This window comes from Aedes albopictus, chromosome 1 (genome assembly GCF_035046485.1).
Source record: "Aedes albopictus strain Foshan chromosome 1, AalbF5, whole genome shotgun sequence".
In the NCBI taxonomy this organism is placed as follows: domain Eukaryota; kingdom Metazoa; phylum Arthropoda; class Insecta; order Diptera; family Culicidae; genus Aedes; species Aedes albopictus.
The window spans coordinates 228,014,156-228,035,007 of record NC_085136.1 but is presented as its reverse complement, the minus strand read 5'-3'; the positions used below and the strand labels follow the sequence as shown (position 1 = coordinate 228,035,007).

The 20,852-nt window shown below is 45.0% G+C and overlaps 1 protein-coding gene across 4 annotated transcripts in view; it reads right to left on the bottom strand.

Annotated features, from left to right (window-relative positions):
- The window catches only part of LOC109430557 (probable serine/threonine-protein kinase DDB_G0267686), a 235,217-nt gene that overhangs the window by 192,015 nt on the left and 22,350 nt on the right, over nt 1–20,852 (bottom strand). The window contains exon 1 of one of the 4 annotated variants that reach the window (XM_029857918.2): nt 2,948–3,681. The exons of the other annotated variants lie outside the window; for them this stretch is intronic. The gene's annotated coding sequence lies outside the window, so the exon portion shown is untranslated. Of the gene's footprint in view, nt 1–2,947; nt 3,682–20,852 lie in introns of those variants that run through there. 4 annotated transcript variants of the gene reach the window in all.

Here is a 20,852-nt window from a genome sequence, read left to right as displayed (position 1 = left end):
ATACATGTGTGTCATGATATTGCTCCAATAAAGTTACAAAAATATACATATTTTACGTCAAAAATATCGATTGAAAATTTTGTACCGCTGATGACACGAAAACTGCACAATTCTTAAGATTAGTTTTAAGAAATTGTTGTTACGAAATAAGCATTGCTGGCAAATCGACCACAAATATCAAAGTCACACCATAGTTACAATAACTGGAAGGATGTCCTTAATAGTTTAACATTGTTTAAAATCACATTTTCATTGTAATTGCATTTGAAAAAAATATTTTTCTTATCACACCATCATTATACAGCTAAGATCCAATTGTTGAACACTAGCATAACGTACGATGTTAACGTGACTGCCAGATTTTTTTTTCACTTCACTTTTTTCAGAAGCGATCCACGGGTTTTCAGATTATTTCAGGGTCGTTCCAGGGGTATTCTAGGGACTTGACTGGGTCCCATGGGTTTCCAGGGGTATTTCAGGGGCTTTCGAATGCGTTCTTTTCTTCTGTCATTTTCGCTTCTAGTCAAATCTTTTCAGCCATTTTTTGCGTTTGGTTCTGTTTAAAACGATTTTCAGTCCACTAGAGCTCTTTTCAAATGGGAAGCGATTCCTTGGGAACGTCCATAAATTACGTCACGCTTTGAAGGGGGGTGGTGAGAGGAGTTCATCAAAGTGGGACGACCCGTACAAAAAATCAGAGGTCTCATGCAAAAAGTGTGACATCGGAGCAGGGTGGTTAAAATGGACAATTATTGCGTGACGTATTTTATGAACGCTCCCTCGTTTGAATGAATTGTCACTCAAATGACTAACTGGGCGCAAAACACGAAAAACCCGGAAAAATTCCACCAGAGTGAAAAAATGTTAGATGTCGGGTCAAAGTCGGATCAAATTTTATCAAATGTTGGACCACTGTTGGACCCACATCGGATAACTGTTGAGTCTATGTTGGGTTTGGTGGCCAAAATAAAAACAGGTGAATGATAGGTTGATGTCGGGTTATACGTCATCAATTACGAACAAAGTTTCAACCGTTCAACAATTGGCGAGAACCGTCCAACATTAGGATGAGCTAGCTTAAGGAAGCGTTCAACATTTGGGTTAGAGACTTCCCATACAAATGTTCTATTTTCTCTTAGAAAATGGAATTTAAGGGAATACAAATTTAATGGGCAGTATAAAGGATAAGTAGATCTAGACGTTCACTGGATATTTTTCAACTAAAGTGGAATTATGCACGGAAAAACAAACGAAAACCAAAATGCCGGTACTAACTGTTTAACAATTGGCGAATTACCCTACTTGTGGTGACCAAACATCTCGGGTGTTGAAGAACACTGGTAAAACCTCTGGTTGAGGATAACGAGTGGTCGTTAATGTTCACAGACCGATCTGTTTTGCTCAATTTTGTTCATAAATATGTAGGGAAGTAGAACCATCTCGGTAGGGGTCCTATTTTGGGCACTTTTCTGCTATAACTCAGCCAATTCTGAACCAATCGACACAGTTTTTGGAACGCAATGAGATACGTATAGTATCTAGCCGTGTACAAAATTTTAAGTTAATTGATTTGGAATTGACTGAGTTATAGCGAAGAGTGCCCAAAATACCGGCCGCTGCCCAAGTGGTTCGCTACCCTATAGCACACACATGATTTCAAAACGTCTTGGTTTTATATGCAATAATGCAGTTTTTTTGAATGCAAACTATCAGTGCATTTGCAAAAAAAACTCAACGAAAATGAGAGCGATTCTAATTTAGATACACTAAATACCAGGATTGCCATAGTAGTGCTAAATAGTGAGCTTTTAAAGGCTTCCACTAAGTAAATTTTCAGGAAAAAATAAATTGCTTAGGGCTGGGGGGCGAAAATGTTTTTCTCAAGCTTCAAGGGGGCGATACCTCCTAAAAGTTTGGGAAACATTGTTTTAACCGAACAATTGTTGAGCTCAAAGAACTGAGCAACACCCACTCGATACAACCATGCCAGGTGCCGCTACAATTTGATCCATATGGAAAGAAATATTCTCGAAATTCTGTTCAAGTTAATGATTTTCTGGCTGAATTGCCTGCCTTGTTTTATCAGTTGTTGTGGTATTCTTCAAACTAGCGACAAAGAGCTAATCAACGCCCATGGTATAGCTGATACAAACCGGCTTCTGTAGATGTAGTGATTTTGTGTAATACAGTATCACGCAATATCAAACATATGTTTACCTGTGTGATCAAAAACATAACTCGTTATCGCATTACACAGGTTTGTTGTTATCAAAATTAGAGCATTCGTAGCATTTTCAACTGATTTTGATTTGACAATGGCCTGTATAAGCGCCTATTTGCGCTACCATACGTTAACGATTTCTCTTTATTTAAACTGCCGCGCAGGTGGCGAAAGGGTACTTAATCATCCAAATTACCTTTTCCGATCGCTTTCATCCAAGAACCAAGTCCCACAACGCAATCAAAACACCCGAATCAATCATCACACCTTCTGCCCAGAACGATCCATATGTTCTCAATTACCAACGTGTGCGCGCTCCGTCCGTCACCATATGGAACCGAACCCGAGTAAGGTGCTGTTTGTCAAATTGCGTCAAGAACTTTATTTGAGCATGCTCCGGTAGGTGCAAACAGATAACCGAGTCCAAAATTCTACTCCGTGGACCTCGACCGCTCGTTATCTCCCCCGCGCGAGTCAACAGAACTTCCCAGAAGCGTTCCAGGCAGGCAGCCTGCAGATGTTTAAGTGTTGTGAAGGTTTGATATTTTCGTCGCCGTCGTCGGTAGATCTCTTATCTCGAACGTCGTATAACTCGAGATACCTGTGCCGTATTGTCTACCAAAAGGTGTTCAGAACCTCACCGAAATTGACGGTTAGGACAACGTGCGCCTGGAGGAGGTTCCGAACACACTACACACTCTTTTCAGCTCGTTATTTTCTGCTCACCTCCACCATATGCGATTCTATCAGCACTATCTCGTAAAACACTTTCACTTATCACAAATTACGGCAATTTTCGCGAACCACCAGTGTAACATATGTTTCACGCGGTTGGGCTTTTTCTGTCGCCTCTGTCGCTTCTCGCGGTTGGTACCACTTGTTGGATCACACTTTGACACGGCCACCAAACAACCACCAGCCGCGCGAACGTCGTCCCCCGTAGACCGGTGATGGAACGGATGAATAGACAAATACGGAACTGGGTAACTCAGTAGTGCTTCACAGCCGCAGCTGGTGCCACCAGAAAAGGGATTTTTGCGTCCACTAACCAACACAGCGTCGTACGTACAGAACGACCAAGACGGTCCACTGCTATATTCATCGAGAGCGGCGACGAAACCCCCGAATGTCACTTCTCCTTGGACTTCTCCCTATAGGTATCGCTTCTTGGTGAGAAGAGGGCGGCAGGAAGCTTCTAGGTGGCAGGCAGATCCTTATCAAATCGCGTATCCATTGGACCGCATTTGCGCTCACCGTTCGTCGTTCGTTCTTTTGTGCCCAGTCAGTGCTAGAAGAGCGTGCTAGCTCTCCCTCTCTGCATGGCATGGCGTGCCTATCTTCAACGGGGGCTGCTGATTGTCACCACCGTGTCCCGAGTTTCTACGAAGAACGGGGGAGAATGCGTATCGTTATCAGTGGGTGATTACGGGGTGCTGGATTTAGGGTGGTTCCATTTGAGAGAAAAGTCGAATCAAAACCTAGTGGTGATGGTGTCTTTCTCGTGTTCGTTTAAATTTAGATTCTTCTTCGTCTTGGCGTTACGTCCCCACCGGGAGAAAGCCTGCATCTCAGCTCTGCCAATGATCATTTAGCATTCATACATCATGTGCTAGGGGCGAAGAAACTCTATGCCTAAGGAAGACAAGGAAAGTTCATCTATTTACAAAAAGATCCTGGATCGACCAACCGGTAATCAAACCCTCAGCATGGTCATGCTGTACGCCCTTACAGCTGTGGCTATATAAACCCCAATCAGTATTAAGATGTAACATCTACAGATTTAGCATAACGATCTCATCCGTTGAAACGAATTACATTTTACACTGTACTAGATTTACAAATTTGGGGGACCAGGGACTTGAAATTTTTGGGTTCAGATGGGTCCAGAAAAAATGGCGGCGATATGGTCGACGGGTAAATATTTCGTCCAGGAGTTGATGTCTACTACCTATGAGGGATTCGTGGTCGCCAAAGTAAACGGGGTCTCTTCTGTAGCTGTTGTGCTGGTGGTTGGCCGATTGGTTTTCGGCCGAAAACGGTGCTAAATCCGCGCTGAAGACCGAGATTATGGGTGGGGTGATGCCTACAGGATCGTTATGGCCAAGACAAGAGGTGTAATGGTTCCTACAGAGCAATCTCCAGAGATAGTGGAGGGGATCAACGACGGGCTTTTTCTCCGTCATGATCCTAGTGCTTGGCGTCCTTTCATAAGACAGCGAAGGACTGGGGCTGGCTATGAGGAGAGGGCCATTGATGTGGAACTTGCGGGGATAGTAAATTTTCTTTAGTGCAGGTAAGGCCCCAGGTCGTGACGGAGCTCCGAACCTGGCCTTAAAAGTAGCTATTGCAGAGGCTCCCGAGATGTTCAAGTCTGCTATGCAGAAATGCTTGGATGGGGGAGTTTTCCCAAAAGTTTGGAAGCGGCAGAGCCTGCACGCTAATAAATCCGTTCTGATAAACGTGAACAAACAAACGCAAATATGAGAACAGGCAAATATACACCGTGGCCTGGAACTAGTTCCAGCTGTCAATATGGGCGTTCTAGAGACCGTGACATCTGGTTCACGGTGTACATTTCTTATTCTTGTTATCGTTGCTATGCATAGTTCCCGTTTGTTCCCGTTGCCGTGAATAAGAGTGCACGTATAACGGAACGGATTTTTGCGTGTGGTTGGTTATATTTCCAAAGGCGGGGAAACCACCTGGGGACCCATCGGCAAATAGACCAATATGCTTTATCGACACGGCGAGGGAGGTGTTTGAAAAGATCATCCTCAATAGAATGTTGAGGTTCACCGAGGGCAAAAATGGTCTTTCGAGCAACCAGTACGGCTTCCGGAAGGGGAGGTCCACCGTAGACGCTATCTTGTCGGTTACAAAAACGCCGAGAAAGCACTCGAGCCTAAGAGGAGGGGAATTCGCTTCTGCGGGGTAGTGACTCTGGATGTAAGAAATGCGTTTAATAGCGCCAGATGGTCTGCTATTACCGATGCGCTCTTGCGTCTGGGGATACCGGAGTACCTGTACAAGATTCTCGGAAGTTACTTTCAGAATCGTGTACTAGTCTACGACACGGAGGTGGGTCGGAAGTGCTTTCACATAACCTCAGGAGTCCCGCAAGGTTCCATCCTGGGTCCGGTGTTATGGAATGTCATGTACGACGAGGTGTTGAGGTTAGAGTACCCAGTGGGAGTGATGATTGTCGGATTTGCCGACGACATTACGCTCGAAGTCTACGGTGAAACGATCGAGGAGGTAAAGTTGACTACCAACCACTCGATCAAGGTTGTGGAGGCGTGGATGCGGTCCAGGAAACTGGAGCTGGCTCACCACAAGACAGAGGTGACGGTTGTTAACAACCTGAAGTCGGAGCAGCAGACGGAGATCAGTGTAGGAGAGTGCACTATCCTGTCAAAGAGCTCTGTCAAGCACTTGGGCGTGATGATCGACGATAAGCTTACCTTCGGTAGCCACGTCGATTATGCCTGTAAAAGAGCCTCCACAGCTATTGCGGAACTGTCCCGGATGATGTCCAATAGCTCTGCGGTGTACGCCAGTAAGCGCAAGCTTCTGGCTAGTGTTGCTACGTTCATACTTAGGTATGGCGGCCCGGCGTGGGGCACCGCGCTAAGTACTAAATTCTACCGACGGAAGCTGGAAAGCACTTATAGGCTTATGTGCCTGAGGGTTGCGAGCGCGTACCGTACCGTGCCACACGACGCTCTCTGCGTCATTACTGGTATGGTGCCTATCAGCGAAGGACATGGAGTGCTTCGAAATGCGCGGCACAAGAGGCATACGCAAAACTGCCAGGATGGCCTCTATGGTCAAATGGCAGCGCGCGTGGGACAGTTCCACCAAAGGAAGGTGGACCCATAGGTTGATACCGAGGGTAGATAGTTGGATTAATAGGCGCCATGGGGAAGTTACATTCCACCTGACACAGGTCCTTACAGGTCATGGTTGCTTCCGACAGTATCTACACCGTTTCGGGCATGCGGATTCTCCCGAATGCCCAGTGTGCAATGGTTTAGAGGAAACGGCAGAACACGTTTTGTTCGTGTGCCCGCGTTTTCGGACAATGCGTGACCGCGTGCTTGTCACATGCGGGGAGGACACAAACCTGGACAATTTGGTCCAGAGGATGTGTAGGGATGAGTTTGGCTGGAGCGCCGTTTCAACGGCTATCACCCATATCGTCTGGGAGCTACAGAGGACGTGACGCGTGGACTCGGAGAATGGCTAGTCCAGATGCAGTACAAGAGGTGGTCCAGGGGTTCGGAGTCGGCTTTGTAGGTCATACCGGTGCCCTGCGGTCGAGATCGACCCTTACAGCGATTAAGTGGCCGCGGAGAGGAAGTCCCGGTAGCGGTGCTGTCGTGACGTCGGTTTACTGGGTTGGATCCGAGCCCGCGGTTGGAAAGGGGTCCCCGGCAAGGGTCGGAGCAGGTGGAGAACCTGCTGTCAGCAACCTTCTGGTACAGCTGATAGGGCCTGAAGGGTAGTGATACCCTTGCCTTCAGCAGGTCAGATCGGGTTGCACGTGGGCATCAGTTCTTGATGTCTGCAAAGCAGTTGGGCGCGGGCGGGGTTGACCCTGTCCGCTTGCAGGGAGGACCACTCAGGAAACTGGCTAAGCGCCAGCATGTTACCGTGATGGACTCTCCAGGGCGAGTCATCGATGTTCGTTGCTGCTAGGCTACGCAGCTAACCTTGTGGGTGTGATGTGCACTAGCCTCTCTCTGAAGGAATACCCTCTTGGTGGTTCCGGAGAGACGAAGGGTTTGGCGACCATAGGAATGTGACGGCCTTAACCCCACACTACCCTAACTTTCCTGTTAGGGTGTCTGTTGAGCAGATTTTTCCTCCTATGGTTTAGAAGAAAAAAAAAAAGAGCGCCTTGTCGCAGTCCCCGGCGAGATTCGAATGAACTGGGTAGTTCCTTCAAAACCCTTACGCAGTTTTGAATACCGTCCATCGTTGCTTTAATCAGTCTAGTCAACTTCCCAGGAAAGCCGTTTTCGTCCATGATTCTCCATAGGTCTGCGCGATCGATACTGTCGTATGCCGCTTTGAAGTCGATGAACAGGTGATGCGTCGACCGGCTGTCGATGAAGCCGGCTTGATAACTTCCCACAGAATCATTCGTTTTAGGTGACAGACGATGGAAGATGATCTAGAATAGCACTTTGTAGGCAGCATTCAAAATAGTGGTCGCTCTGAAGTTCTCACATTCCAAATGGTCGCCTTTCTTGTGAATGGGGCAGATTACCCCTTCCTTCCACTCCTCCGGTAGCTGTTCAGTTTCCCAGATTCTGACTATCAGCCGATGCAGACAGGTGTCCAACTTTTCTGGGCCCATTTTGATAAGTTCAGCTGCGATACCATTCTTACCAGCTGCTTTGTTGGTTTTGAGCTGGTGAATGGCAACTTCTCTTTTTCTCCTGAAAGAGGCGGGTCTGCTGTTTCCGCTTCTGTTTGTAACGTTCCACGTTCTGTGGGGTCCCTTGCTGCAGCATTACCGCCCTCGCTGCGTTCTTCTCCGCCAAACCCGTTCTGCACTCTTCGTTCGTCTGCTGGTGGGCGCTGAACTTACCAATCGTCGGTCTGAATTCCTCCTCCTGGCCTACCTGAGCGTTTAAACCTCCTATGATGCTCTTGACGTCTTGGCTTGGGCAGCGATCGTACTCGCGTTCAAGCTGCGCGTAAAATGCGTCCTTGTCATCATCAGTGCTTCCGGAGCACTTGGGCTGCGCACGTTTATTATGCTGAAGTTTAAGAATCGGCCTTTGATCCTCAACCTGCACATTCTTTCGTCGATCGGCCACCAACCGATCACGCGCCTCTGCATATCACCCATCACGATGAAAGCTGTTCCCAGCTCGCGTGTGTTGCCGCAGCTCTGATAGATGGTATGATTACCTCTAAACGTTCGCACCATGGATCCTGTCCAACACACCTCCTGCAGCGCTACGATGCCGAACCCGCGGTCCTTCAGTAGATCGGCGAGTATGCGGGTGCTCCCAATGATGTTGAGAGATCGGCAGTTCCACGTACCGAGTTTCCAATCGCAAGTCCTTTTTGTTCGCTGGGGGTCGTTGCCGTTGGTCGCGGTTCGTATTATTCTGTTGCTGATTTTCCGTTACAATGGTTTTTTTTTTCGGCTGGCTCGCAGGGCCTGACACCAACCCCCTACTTTACGGAGGACCATAGTGCACAGCTTGAGCTTAGAGTCCTTCCCTGGCACTCGCACGTAGATCAGACGCTGTTGTGAGCCGCTCCTCCAGGAAAACAGACCCTCTGGTTTGCCGAAGCAAACCCCCCCCCTTCCCTGTCAGCCTACGACCAAAGTTCCCACCGGGGTTGGTTACCCGATATTCCCTATGGTTGCTCATAGTTCCCGGCCGGTACTGCGAGGAAGTAGGGACAGGAGTTGCTGGGCAGAGGCTCGTGCCTGGCCTTAAGACACCTTTTCGATAAAATCACTTTAAAGACGCTTTTGAAAAAGTTCACGTGTTTGGCCATTCGTCGTACCGTGCGCTGTAGGAAGTGCAATTCAGTAGGAGAAACGATCGAGCATGTTGTTGCAGGCTGTTCAGTGTTAGTTGGATATCAAACTACTTCGATCGTCACAACAAAAACTGTGTGTGCACCAACAGCTTGCCGAACCCGGATCTGGAAAATAGTTGTTAAATGTTTTACTGGGATCGTAAGATCATTACGGACGTCCTCATTCGGGGCTGCAAAACGGTGAGTCGATAAGGAGAGCGTCCAATATAGCTCTGGTCCTCACAAGTTTCTGCCTCATGCTTCCACGGGTCAATCGATGACAAAGACCGCCAGCTAAGAGTTGTGTGCTTAGCTGGTAGTGCAGCCTGGGCACTGTTGTCCTTCTGACTTCAGCTAGATTGAGGAGGTACGATCCGAGTGTCTGTTCACCAAGGAGGTGCGGCTCAAACAGCGTCTGTTCTGGCATCCAGCGGCTGAGTAAGAAACGCTGCACCACGCCCAGCTAGATCCAAGGTGGTAGCCCCATCAGCGTGGTCGTCCCAGTGTTGGTTGGGACGTTAAACAGAACTGGCACGATGGCCCTCCGATGAGACAGGAGTGTTGGCGTAGGCCCAATAAGCCACCCGTAAAAATCCCCATTGCGAATAACATAGGAGAAAATACGACTCGATACAATCGGCAAAGACCCACGCGACGAAATAAGGACTACGATTGGAAACTTGGAACATGGAATTGCAAGTCACTAGGTTTCGCAGGATGTGACAGGATAATCTACGACGAACTACATCCCCGCAACTTCGACATCGTGGCGTTGCAGGAACTTTGTTGGACTGGACAGAAAGTGTGGAAAAGCGGGCATCGAGAGGCTACCTTCTACCAAAGCTGTGGCACCACCAATGAACTGGGAACAGGATTTATAGTGTTGGGCAAGATGCGACAACGTGTGATCGGGTGGCAGCCGATCAACGCAAGGATGTGCATGTTGAGAGTTAAGGGCCGTTTCTTCAACTACAGCATCATCAACGTCCACTGCCCACACGAAGGGAGACCCGATGACGAGAAAGAAGCGTTCTACGCGCAGTTAGAGCAAACATACGATGGTTGCTCGCAGCGTGACGTGAAAATCGTTGTCGGCGACATGAACGCGCAGGTAGGAAGGGAGGAAATGTACAGACCGGTAATCGGGCGAAACAGCCTGCACGTCGTATCGAATGATAACGGCCAGCGATGCGTAAACTTTGCAGCCTCCCGTGGTATGGTAGACCGAAGCACCTTCTTCCCCCGCAAAGATATCAACAAAGCCACCTGGAGATCACCCGACCATCAAACAGAAAACCAAATCGACCACGTTTTAATCGACGGTAAATTCTTCTCGGATATAACCAACGTCCGCACATACCGCAGTGCGAATATAGATTCGGATCACTACTTAGTCGCTGTATGCATGCCCTCAAAACTTTCGACAGTTATCACCACGCGTCGAAGTCGAACGCCGCGGCTCAACATCGAGCAACTTCGTAACATAGAAGTGGCTCAAGCCTACGCGCAGCAGTTAGCAGTGGCCTTACCAACGGAAGAGCAGCTTGGGGCAGCTACACTTGAAGATGGCTGGAGGGACATCCGATCCGTCATAGGTAGTACCTCGGCTACAGCACTAGGCTTCGCGACCCCGAATCACACAGAAACGACTGGTACGACGGCGAATGTGAACAGTTGAAAAAATAGAAGAATGCAGCATGGGCGAGAATGCTGCAACACCGTACGAGAGCGAATGAGGCACGTTACAAACAGGCGCGGAACAGGCAGAACTCAGTCTTCCGGATGAAGAAGCGCCAGCAGGAAGAACGAGATCGCGAAGCGATGGAAGAGCTGTACCGCGCTAAGGACACACGAAAGTTCTACGAGAAGCTGAACCGCTCGCGCAGAGGCTTCGTGCCGCAAGCCGACATGTGCCGAGATAATCACGGGAATATTCTCACGAGCGAGCGTGAGGTGGTCGAGAGGTGGCGGCAGCATTACGATGAGCACTTAAATGGCGACGTTGCAAGTACCGAAGGTGGCGTCGTAACAGATCTAGGAGTATGTGCACAGGACGAAAAACTTCCGGCCCCTGACCTTTAAGAGATTGAGGAGGAGGTTGGCCGGTTGAAAAACAACAAAGCCGCTGGAGCAGATCAACTACCAAGCGAGCTTCTAAAATACGGTGGAGAAGCACTGGTGAGAGCACTACACTGGGTCATTACCAAGATTTGGGAGGAGGAAGTATTACCGGAGGAATGGATGGAAGGTATCGTGTGTCCCATCTACAAAAAGGGCTACATGTTGGATTGCGGGAACTACCGCGCGATCACACTACTGAGCGCTGCCTACAAGATACTCTCTCAAATTTTATGCCGCCGTCTATCACCGATTGCAAGAGAGTTCGTGGGGCAATATCAGGCTGGATTTATGGGTGAACGCGCTACAACGGACCAGATGTTCGCCATCCGCCAGGTGTTGCAGAAATGCCGCGAATACAACGTGCCCACACATCACTTGTTCATCGATTTCAAATCGGCGTATGATACAATCGATCGAGAACAGCTATGGCAGATTATGCACGAATACGGATTCCCGGATAAACTGATACGGTTGATCAAGGCGACGATGGATCGAGTGATGTGCGTAGTTCGAGTATCAGGGACACTCTCGAGTCCCTTCGAATCTCGCAGAGGGTTGCGGCAAGGTGATGGCCTTTCGTGCTTGCTGTTCAACATTGCTTTGGAGGGTGTAATAAGAAGAGCGGGGATAAACACGAGTGGGACGATTTTCACGAAGTCCGTTCAGCTGCTTGGTTTCGCTGATGATATTGATATTATTGCTCGTAAATTTGAGACGATGGCGGAAACGTACATCCGACTAAAGAGTGAAGCCAGGCGAATCGGATTAGTCATTAATGTGTCGAAGACAAAGTACATGATGGCAAAGGGCTCCAGGGAGGAATCACCGCGCCCGCCACCCCGAATTCATATCGACGGTGATGAAATCGAGGCGGTTGAAGAATTCGTGTACTTGGGCTCACTAAAGACCGCGACACCAGCAGAGAAATTCAGAGGCGCATTGTGGCAGGAAATCGTGCCTACTTTGGACTCCGCAGAACTCTACGATCGAATAAAGTTCGTCGTAACACGAAGTTAACCATCTACAAAACGTTGATTAGACCGGTCGTCCTCTATGGGCACGAAACATGGACCCTACGTGTAGAGGACCAACGCGCCCTTGGAGTTTTCTAACGGAAGGTGTTGCGTACCATCTACGGCGGAGTGCAGATGGAAGACGGGACTTGGAGAAGGCGAATGAACCACGAGCTGCATCAGCTGCTGGGAGAACCAACCATCGTCCATACCGCGAAAATCGGGAGGCTACGGTGGGCGGGTCACGTCATCAGGATGTCAGATAGCAACCCGACTAAAATGGTTCTCGAGAGTCATCCGACCGGTACAAGAAGACGTGGAGCACAGCGCGGAACTGGAGACAAACAGCCATGGACCGAGTGGAATGGAGGCGGCTACTATGTACAGCAGAGGCCACCCCGGCCTTAGCCTGACCGGTAAGGTAAGTAAGACGTCCTCATTCGTGCCAACCGGCACGACATTGTAGTTTACGACAAAATAATCAAACGGGTAAGCCTTATCGACATCGCTGTACCGTTCCAGTGGTCACCAAACTGCGGCCCTCGAGAAGGTTTTATGCGGCCCACGAACTGATTTTGAAATATATTAGAATGTGGCAAGTTTTATTATGACGGTCAGAAATTTTGCCTAATCTTAAAATTTGCACGAGAATAACTATTAACTACTAAACTACTGTATGATCAGTGGAGATTTTTTAAACAGAAGTATGCATACACTACAAAACTTTTTTGAAACAGTATAATCAACTCTGAATGAATAAGACCTCCAAAGTTCGACAGACAATGACTTTTCTCAAAATACTGAATGATGCTTACTTTATGTACCAAGGAATCTCAGGAATTGTGAAGATCAGACAATTTTAAAAGAATATTTAAGAGTTTTCTGAACCGTAGAAGACTTCAATTATCCGGGATATATTACAAATTGTACCAAATGTTGATATGTTTTCAAATATACTGCATTTTGTTCTGAAAAATTCAAAATTGTAATTAGTCCAGAAGTAGACAATTTTAAAATATTGAGGCTATGTTTACAGAACTTCTATATTAGACATAAATTAAAAATCCAAATAAATCCACCTAGCGGTGATGGTGCCTTTCCCGTGCCTTCGAAAACACATTTCAACACAACTCAAGTGACACGTTGATGAATATCGCACTTTCATACGTTTAACAGAAATCCATTTCATGGCATCAGAGATCATATCGTTTATCTGGTTTTTGATTTTTGAGCCTTTAAAACAGCCGCAATCTTGAATTTTGAGCCGCAATTTAGGATTTAATTCCAGCAGCTTGGAAATTCTGGTCGCTGTTTTTGGACTCCAGACTTCTTCCCCATACCAGATACACCCATATTGCATGGTTTTAGAGCCTAAAATTCCATTAAACAGAAGTTATTTTGAGTTTTGAGTTGCCATCTTAGATTTTAGAACACCATCTTGGATACTCTGTTTGTCATTTTTGGAGTCCAGATTTTTTCCCCATATCAAATATACCCATATTGCATGGTTTCAAGTCCTAAAACTCCATTAAACAGTCGCCATCTTGAATATTAAGATGCGATCTCGGATATTTTTGTCGCCATCTTGGATATTTCAATCGTAATATTGAATATTGAATATTGAACCGCCATCTTGGATATTCTGATCGCCATTTTTGGACTCTGGACATCTTCACCATACCAAATATACCCATATTGCTTGGTTTTAGATCCTAATACTCCATTAAACATCAGTCATCTTGAATGTTGAACCACCATTTTGGATTTTAGACCGCCATCTTGGATATTCTGGTCGTCATTTTTGGAGTCCAGACTTCTTCCTCATATCAAATATACCCATAGTGCATTAAGCAGTCGCCATCTTGAATTTGGAGCCACCATCTTGGATGTTAGACCGCCATCTTGGATATTCTGGTCGTCATTTTTAAACTCCGGACATCTTCCTCATACCAAATATATCAATATTGCATGGTTTTTGAGCCTGAAACTCTAATAAACAGCCGCCATCTTGAATTTGGGGCCTCCATCTTGAATATTAGGCTGCCATCTTAAATTTTGAACCAAAATCGTGGAAATTCTGGCCTCCAGTGTACAATTCGTAAACCATGCTAAAGGTTACAAAAATCGCCGTTGTTTGATGTGTCGCATGATGCGTTGGTTCAATTTCGTATCCCTTTCGTGACGAACCAGCACAATCGTGCTGTTGAGCGGTAACAGGTTTGCATTATTTTTCATCTACCAAGACTTTGTTTTAAGGGATGTAAACTGTTTCCATAACTCATCCATTACTTATACTTGTATGCGTGTAAACAAACTTTTGTTTACGTTGCCTGTGGGATTTACCACAACAAAGTAAACAAAAAATGAACGAAAACCTTAAAACGTGAAAAAGTTTTAACTGTCGCATATTTTTTATTTTCTATTTATCTAGGTAGTCAAAGCTAGAAATCGAAAGATAAAGAATAGTTCTTTCAAATAAGGAAAAAAAATGTTTTGTTGGGAAATCTAAGAGTTCTGAAGAGCCAAAGTTGAGCCATTTGTATGGCTCGTATTTGTATTTCATTTTTTTGTGCTCCGTCCCGAAAGGGATATACGGTCAGTTCCACCGGTGCTGGTCCGGACCACTGAAATGGCCATAACTCCGGAACGCCTCGACCGATCCGAACCATTTTTAATAGCAAACAATGCGGTAAAATTCCGGTTCGATTCGAGCTGGTAAGTGCCCTAAAAATGAGTGAACTTTTTTGCGCAGAGACACTTATACATACACACATACAGACATCATCTCAATTCGTCAAACTGGGTTGATTAGTATATGTGACTTGACCCTCCGAGCCTTCTATTGAAAATTGTTTTTTTGAGTGAACATGTGGCTTTTCAGTACACTTCGGTGTACGAGAAAGGCGAATCAATATTTTCGAGCTTATTTGCTTTAGAAAACTAAGATATTGAACTAAACCAATAGATTGAAAGATCTTTTTTTGATAGAGAACTCAATAAACTTTCGAATTTGATTCGAATTTGATGCGGAAGGTCCTTCAACTATTTAAACCAATGATTCTTTAACAGACTAATTCACCTTTCAATACAGAAAAATAAAGAAAAACCTCTTTGAAAAACTTTGATAATCTTTAAGTAGACAAATGTGAATCTAAAAAGTAAATAGCATACATTTTTAGTGCCCACCCTAAAGTAGCAACAGAACACGCATGTCCCTTTCTGAGCGTCCTTCCGAATTTCGAAACTTGAAAATAGATAGGTAGCTTCCCATATAAAGCTACACACAGACACCCATCCATACACACACCCACCGAAAGGAGCACGTCGAGCACAGAATTTGCTTCATTCGACATCATTAGGACTTGCCACAACGCCACAACGGAAGACCGACGCGACGGCGACGGGTTGTCCTGCCAGGAAGACGCGCATTTTCAAAATACTTGTTGCTTTTTGCTTTCTCGCGAAAAGGAATTCTCCCTCTCTGATTCTTCTACTTTTTCATCTTCTTGGCATAGCGTCCCAACTGGGACAAAGCCTGCTTCTCAGCAGTGTTCTAATGAGCCATTCCACAGTAATTAACTGAGAACTTTCTCTGCCAATGACCATTTTGTCTTTGTATATAGTGTGGCAGGCACGAAGATACTCTATGCCCAAGGAAGTCAATGAAATTTCCACTGCGAAAAGTTTCTGGAATGTCCGGGAATCGAACCCGTCACCCTCAGCTCTTCGGCTGCAGATATATCTGATTGTATTAGGGGAGCATGGCCTAAAATGCACTACTGGTGGGATGAAGTGGCCCAACACATAAAATCATTTCTGAAAGTTGTTTGATCATTTTTAGGTGGACGATGTCAAGATATGTTTGCATAAAGAATTTTTCTAGAAGCCAAGCAAGCAAGCCCTCGGAAAATTTTAGGATTTTCCAATGAGAATTGGCAACTTCTGTTTTGTTTTGTGCGTGCAATAAAGTTTTCTGGGCATTCTTTCCTGGGAGATTGAGAAACACATGGAGACGCATGGTTGTTTGTGTCTATGCTGCCTGTGTTAAGTGGCAAATTTCACCATGGGCCATGGCAGATGGCCTTTTTGCACCATTTCCGTTTTATAATCCAAGTTTCGACTGCCAATATTGAAACTAAAACCGATAAAAATGCATTTGTTTCGTGAATGTTTCCGCTGAAGTATCAAGCAAAAGTTTTTTTTGTCCCTAATCGAAGATAAATATTCCGCAGGAATCTCAAGGGTTTTTTTTAAAGGAGAACCAATTTACATATCAGAATCAGTGGCCAAATATGATGTTTAGATTTAGATTATCATACCCAATTCGCTTGGAACGGCCACGGCTTCGACAGTTGCCGCTAGATTTGATCTGATAATCGAAGGAAGAGAGATTTTAAAACGTCGTCGCTTCTGCGAGAACATCGCTCCCTCTCTCTTATTTGCTGAGAATAGCTACGGGTACGCGGTCGCTGGCTGGGGAGGAAAAGCGCCAGGCAGGCGGAAAAACCTCGACAAAACAATATTCTAACATATGTTTTCGCTAGAATTTGACTTCCAAGTCGGTGGCAAATTTTCTAGTATGGCCCGTGTGATTGCGCTCCCGCAATGGATGAGAAATTCTGGTCCCGAAATAGAATGCACCCACTGGCCGTCATCGTCGTCGTTGTCGTTGTCGATGTCGATGTCGCTGTCGAACTACCGGTGGCCTGACCCGGGAGTGCTGCACAACTTCCAACGAACATATGGCGCGCGATGGAACGAAAATGTGCGCCACCCGCAACCGACGGAATGTTGCCGTTGGACGTGAAGACCGAGAAATAGAACGACTAGAATTAGGTTCTCATTTGATGAAAATATTGTTTTTGTTTTCGCTTGTAAATACCTAGTTACATGATTTGTTAGTGTTATCAATATGTTTATATCGGCAATTTTCAGTCTTCTGGCTGTTCCTACAGAGTGATAACATTCTTCATAGTTGATTTTTAGCACTAATAGCAAAACTATATTAATATAAAGAATTACATAATTATCAGTTGATTATACACTAGCTGATTTCACTAATCAAATTTTTAAAATCAAAGGTGTTGAATGGGACAAACATATGCCACATGTCGTCCTAGCTTCCCAACTCACTGTATTCGAAACTTGAAATTCAAATACATGAAAGTGTCCTTAGATAAAAGGTTTTATTTATAAATTTAAGTATATAATCAATATAAAAACATTAAGGAAGCTGTTTAAAATAATTGTTCAAGAATTATTGTTTTGGACTAACGCAGAAATATAATTCTTTCAATAGACTTTCTTACCAAACTACATAACTAACCTTGAAAACTGAACCATCTAGGTACGTAACACATTGGGTATGCTATTTTTTTTCTTTCTCGTGAGGCTGCCCTTCTAGAGAGTTTGTCTTAGGAAACAAGTAGAACAAAAATACGCATCATTCAGTGTGCACAGTTCACCGCAAGATAGGAATACATATATCTACCATATGGTAGCGAGTGCTGAGCAGATAGTTTGCGATCGCGTCAATAACATTTCCGAGTAATCAGCAAGCAAGAAAGAACGCGCCACTACTAGGGCAAAAATAGACAAAATACAAAATCAATCGAGTTAGGTTCGGGTCCGAAATTGTTTTTCGCGCATCTTCATTCAACGCAGTCGTTCGGAAAGACAACGAGGGGAACGGAACCCTTCTTCAGCAAAGCGATTCCATTTTCATCCTATCGAAAACAAAACTAATATTTTTGTTTATTTTTTTTTTTTGTATTTTTTAAGAGTGAGCATGCACGATAATAATAAGAACGGAAACAATCGGTGCTTAAATCGTCTGTTTTTCGAATAGGATGAACATGGGGGCATGGGCTAAAGAAGGGTGCTCATACCCTACCTACCGCTAGTGCTGTGGCTTTGAAAGATATGTAAGGGGAAGGGGATGCAAAACAACATCATGGATAGTCTGTCATTTCAACGATTTTTCTTCGTAGCATTACGTCTCTTTCGGATAGATCCTATATTTTTCTGCTTAGTGTTCCAATCTAGAGGTACTTATCGCTGCCGCCAACCAAACGATTTCAATACAAAATAAGCATTCAGTTTAGTCATTGGCCAGTGTCAACAGCTCTCTCCCCAAAATCTACGATACTTAAAAAAAAAAACGCTTAGGGCCCACGTTACACAGTGGTGTTGGAAGCCGTTCAAAACCACAAAAATCGACTTCAACTTTTTATTTTTCTACTATTTTTCTTTCATTGAAGATACTTCAACTAAGAATACCCCAAATTTTCAAGTATTTTGATCAAAACTTGAATCTTGTTGATTTTTTCAAAGTTGTGGTTTTGTGTGGTACTTTACTAGTGAGGCTCTCCACGAAACAGCACGAAAATTATCTAAATTTTCATTTTTGATTTGCTTACAAATTTGCACAGCTATTCTAATCAATACAAATAAAAAAAAATTCACATTAAATGTTTTTATCGTGTCTCGACTAACTTTAAAATAGAGCATATGAAAAAATTAAATACATGCAAATAAAAAAAAATATAGACCGTTCCAGAAATTATAAGCACATCTTTGCAGCCCAGCCATTATGGATTGAATGCAAGAATCATCTTTATTTTCTCACATATCCTGCCCTAATATATTACCAACAAATGCCGGCTATCAAAAGTTACATTTGACTTTTGGTTTGTAAGTTGCAGAGTATTTCTTAATGGTACCTCAAACACGTTTTGCATAAATTGCATTATTTTTGAAAAACCTTGTTTAACCATTTTTCTTCCATGTAAAAATTTACACTAGAAAAAAAAATTGAAAGAATACATTCATGACAGTGAATACACATGTCTATCGGACAATCATTGGTTTTAGTTTAAAGTCGTCCACTCCAGTTCAAAAATCGATGTTTCAAAAAAACAATTTTTACAATAGCTGAAACTAGTAGCAAAATTTATACTGAAGCAAGTAAAAAACTACAATTTAATTTAATTATAAGTTAAAGCTATGCCTTACCTTCACCGTGCGTAGAGTGAAATATTTTTATTGTCGTAGGAACATGTTTAAAAATTCCAAAATATGTTGACACATTCTTAAAAAAATGAAAAAAAGCAAAATTTTCAAGTTTCCTCAAAATTTTGCATTGCCCGTAAGCACAGGCTAAATGTTATTAAAAAAACGGTAATCAAATATCTCCAGGCACATGTCTTCGAAGTGATCCTGTGAAAAAAATTTAAAAAAAAAAATCTTTTATAGTACATGAACTCAGCATAAGTATAAAGAAGTGGGTTGTTCAAAGAGTTAAAAAGTTGATTTTATGTAATAAACATTATGGATATAAAAACACTTTATAATGTATAAACTTGTTACATATATCGAAGATTTTGCTGATTTTCCGTTACAATGGTTTTTACGGCTGGCTCGTAGGCCCTGACACCAACCCCCAACTTTCCGGAGGACCATAGTGCACAGTTGAGCTTAGAGTCCTTCCCTAGCACTCAGACGTAGATCAGCCGCCCCTAACATGGGGATCAGACGCTGTTGTGAGCCGCTCCTCCTGGAGAACAGACTCTCAGGTTTGCCGAAGCAAACCCCCCCCCCCTTCCCTGTCAGCCTACGACCAAAGTTCCCACCGGGGTTGGTTACCCGATCTTCCCTAAGGTTGCTCATAGTTTCCGGCCGGTACCGCGTGGAGGTAGGGATAGGAGTTGCTGGGCAGAGGCTAGTGGATCACAATGGGATCTGAATTGCGCAGCATACCCAGCCTTTACCGTGCCATTCATCAGCTCAAAACCAACAAAGCAGCTGGTAAGGATGGTATCGCAGCTGAACTCATCAAGATGGGCCCAGAAAAGTTGGCCACCTGTCTGCATCGGCTGATAGTCAGGATCTGGGAAACCGAACAGCTACCGGAGGAGTGGAAGGAAGGGGTAATCTGCCACATTCACAAGAAAGGCGACCATTTGGAATGTGAGAACTTCAGGGCGATCACTATTTTGAATGCCGCCTACAAAGTGTTATCCCAGATCATCTTCCGTCAGCTTTTACCTAAAGTAAATAAGTTCGTGGAAAGTAACCAAGCCGGTTTCATCGACGACCGGTCGACAACGGACCAGATCTTTACCGTACGGCAAATCCTCCGTGAATACCAGGTCCCAACGCATCACCTGTTCATCGACTTCAAAGCGGCATACGACAGTATCGACCGCGCAGAGCTATGGAGAATCATGGATGAAAACGGCTTTCCTGGGAAGCTGACTAGACTGATTAAAGCAACGATGGACGGTGTGCAAAACTGCGTAAGGGTTTCGGGTGAACTATTCCAGTTTAACATTGCTCTGGAAGGTGTGATGCGACGAGCCGGGCTCAACAGCCGGGGAACGATTTTCACAAAATCCGGTCAATTTGTGTGCCTTGCGGACGACATGGACATTATTGCCAGAACATTTGGAACGGTGGCAGAGCTGTACACCCGCCTGAAACGCGAAGCAGCAAAGGTCGGACTGGTGGTGAATGCCTCAAAAACAAAGTACATGCTGGTAGGCGGAACCGAACACGACCGGATGTGTCTGGGTAGTAATGTTACGATAGACGGGGATACTTTCGAGGTAGTGGAGGAATTCGTCTACCTCGGATCCTTACTGACGGCTGACAACAACGTGAGCCGTGAAATTCGGAGGCGCATCATCAGCGGAAGTCGGGCCTACTACGGGCTCCAGAAGAAACTGCGGTCGAAAAAGATTCACCCACGCACCAAATGAACTATGTACAAAGGGGCTGTCCATAAACCACGTGGTCATGAGGGGAGGGGGGGGGTTCAGCCAATGACCATTTTGTATGGAAGAAAAAAAAAATTGTATGGACTAATGACCACGAGGGGGGGGGGGTGGTTGAGAAGTCCCAAAAAAATTACCACGTGGTTTATGGACAGCCCCAAAACGCTAATAAGA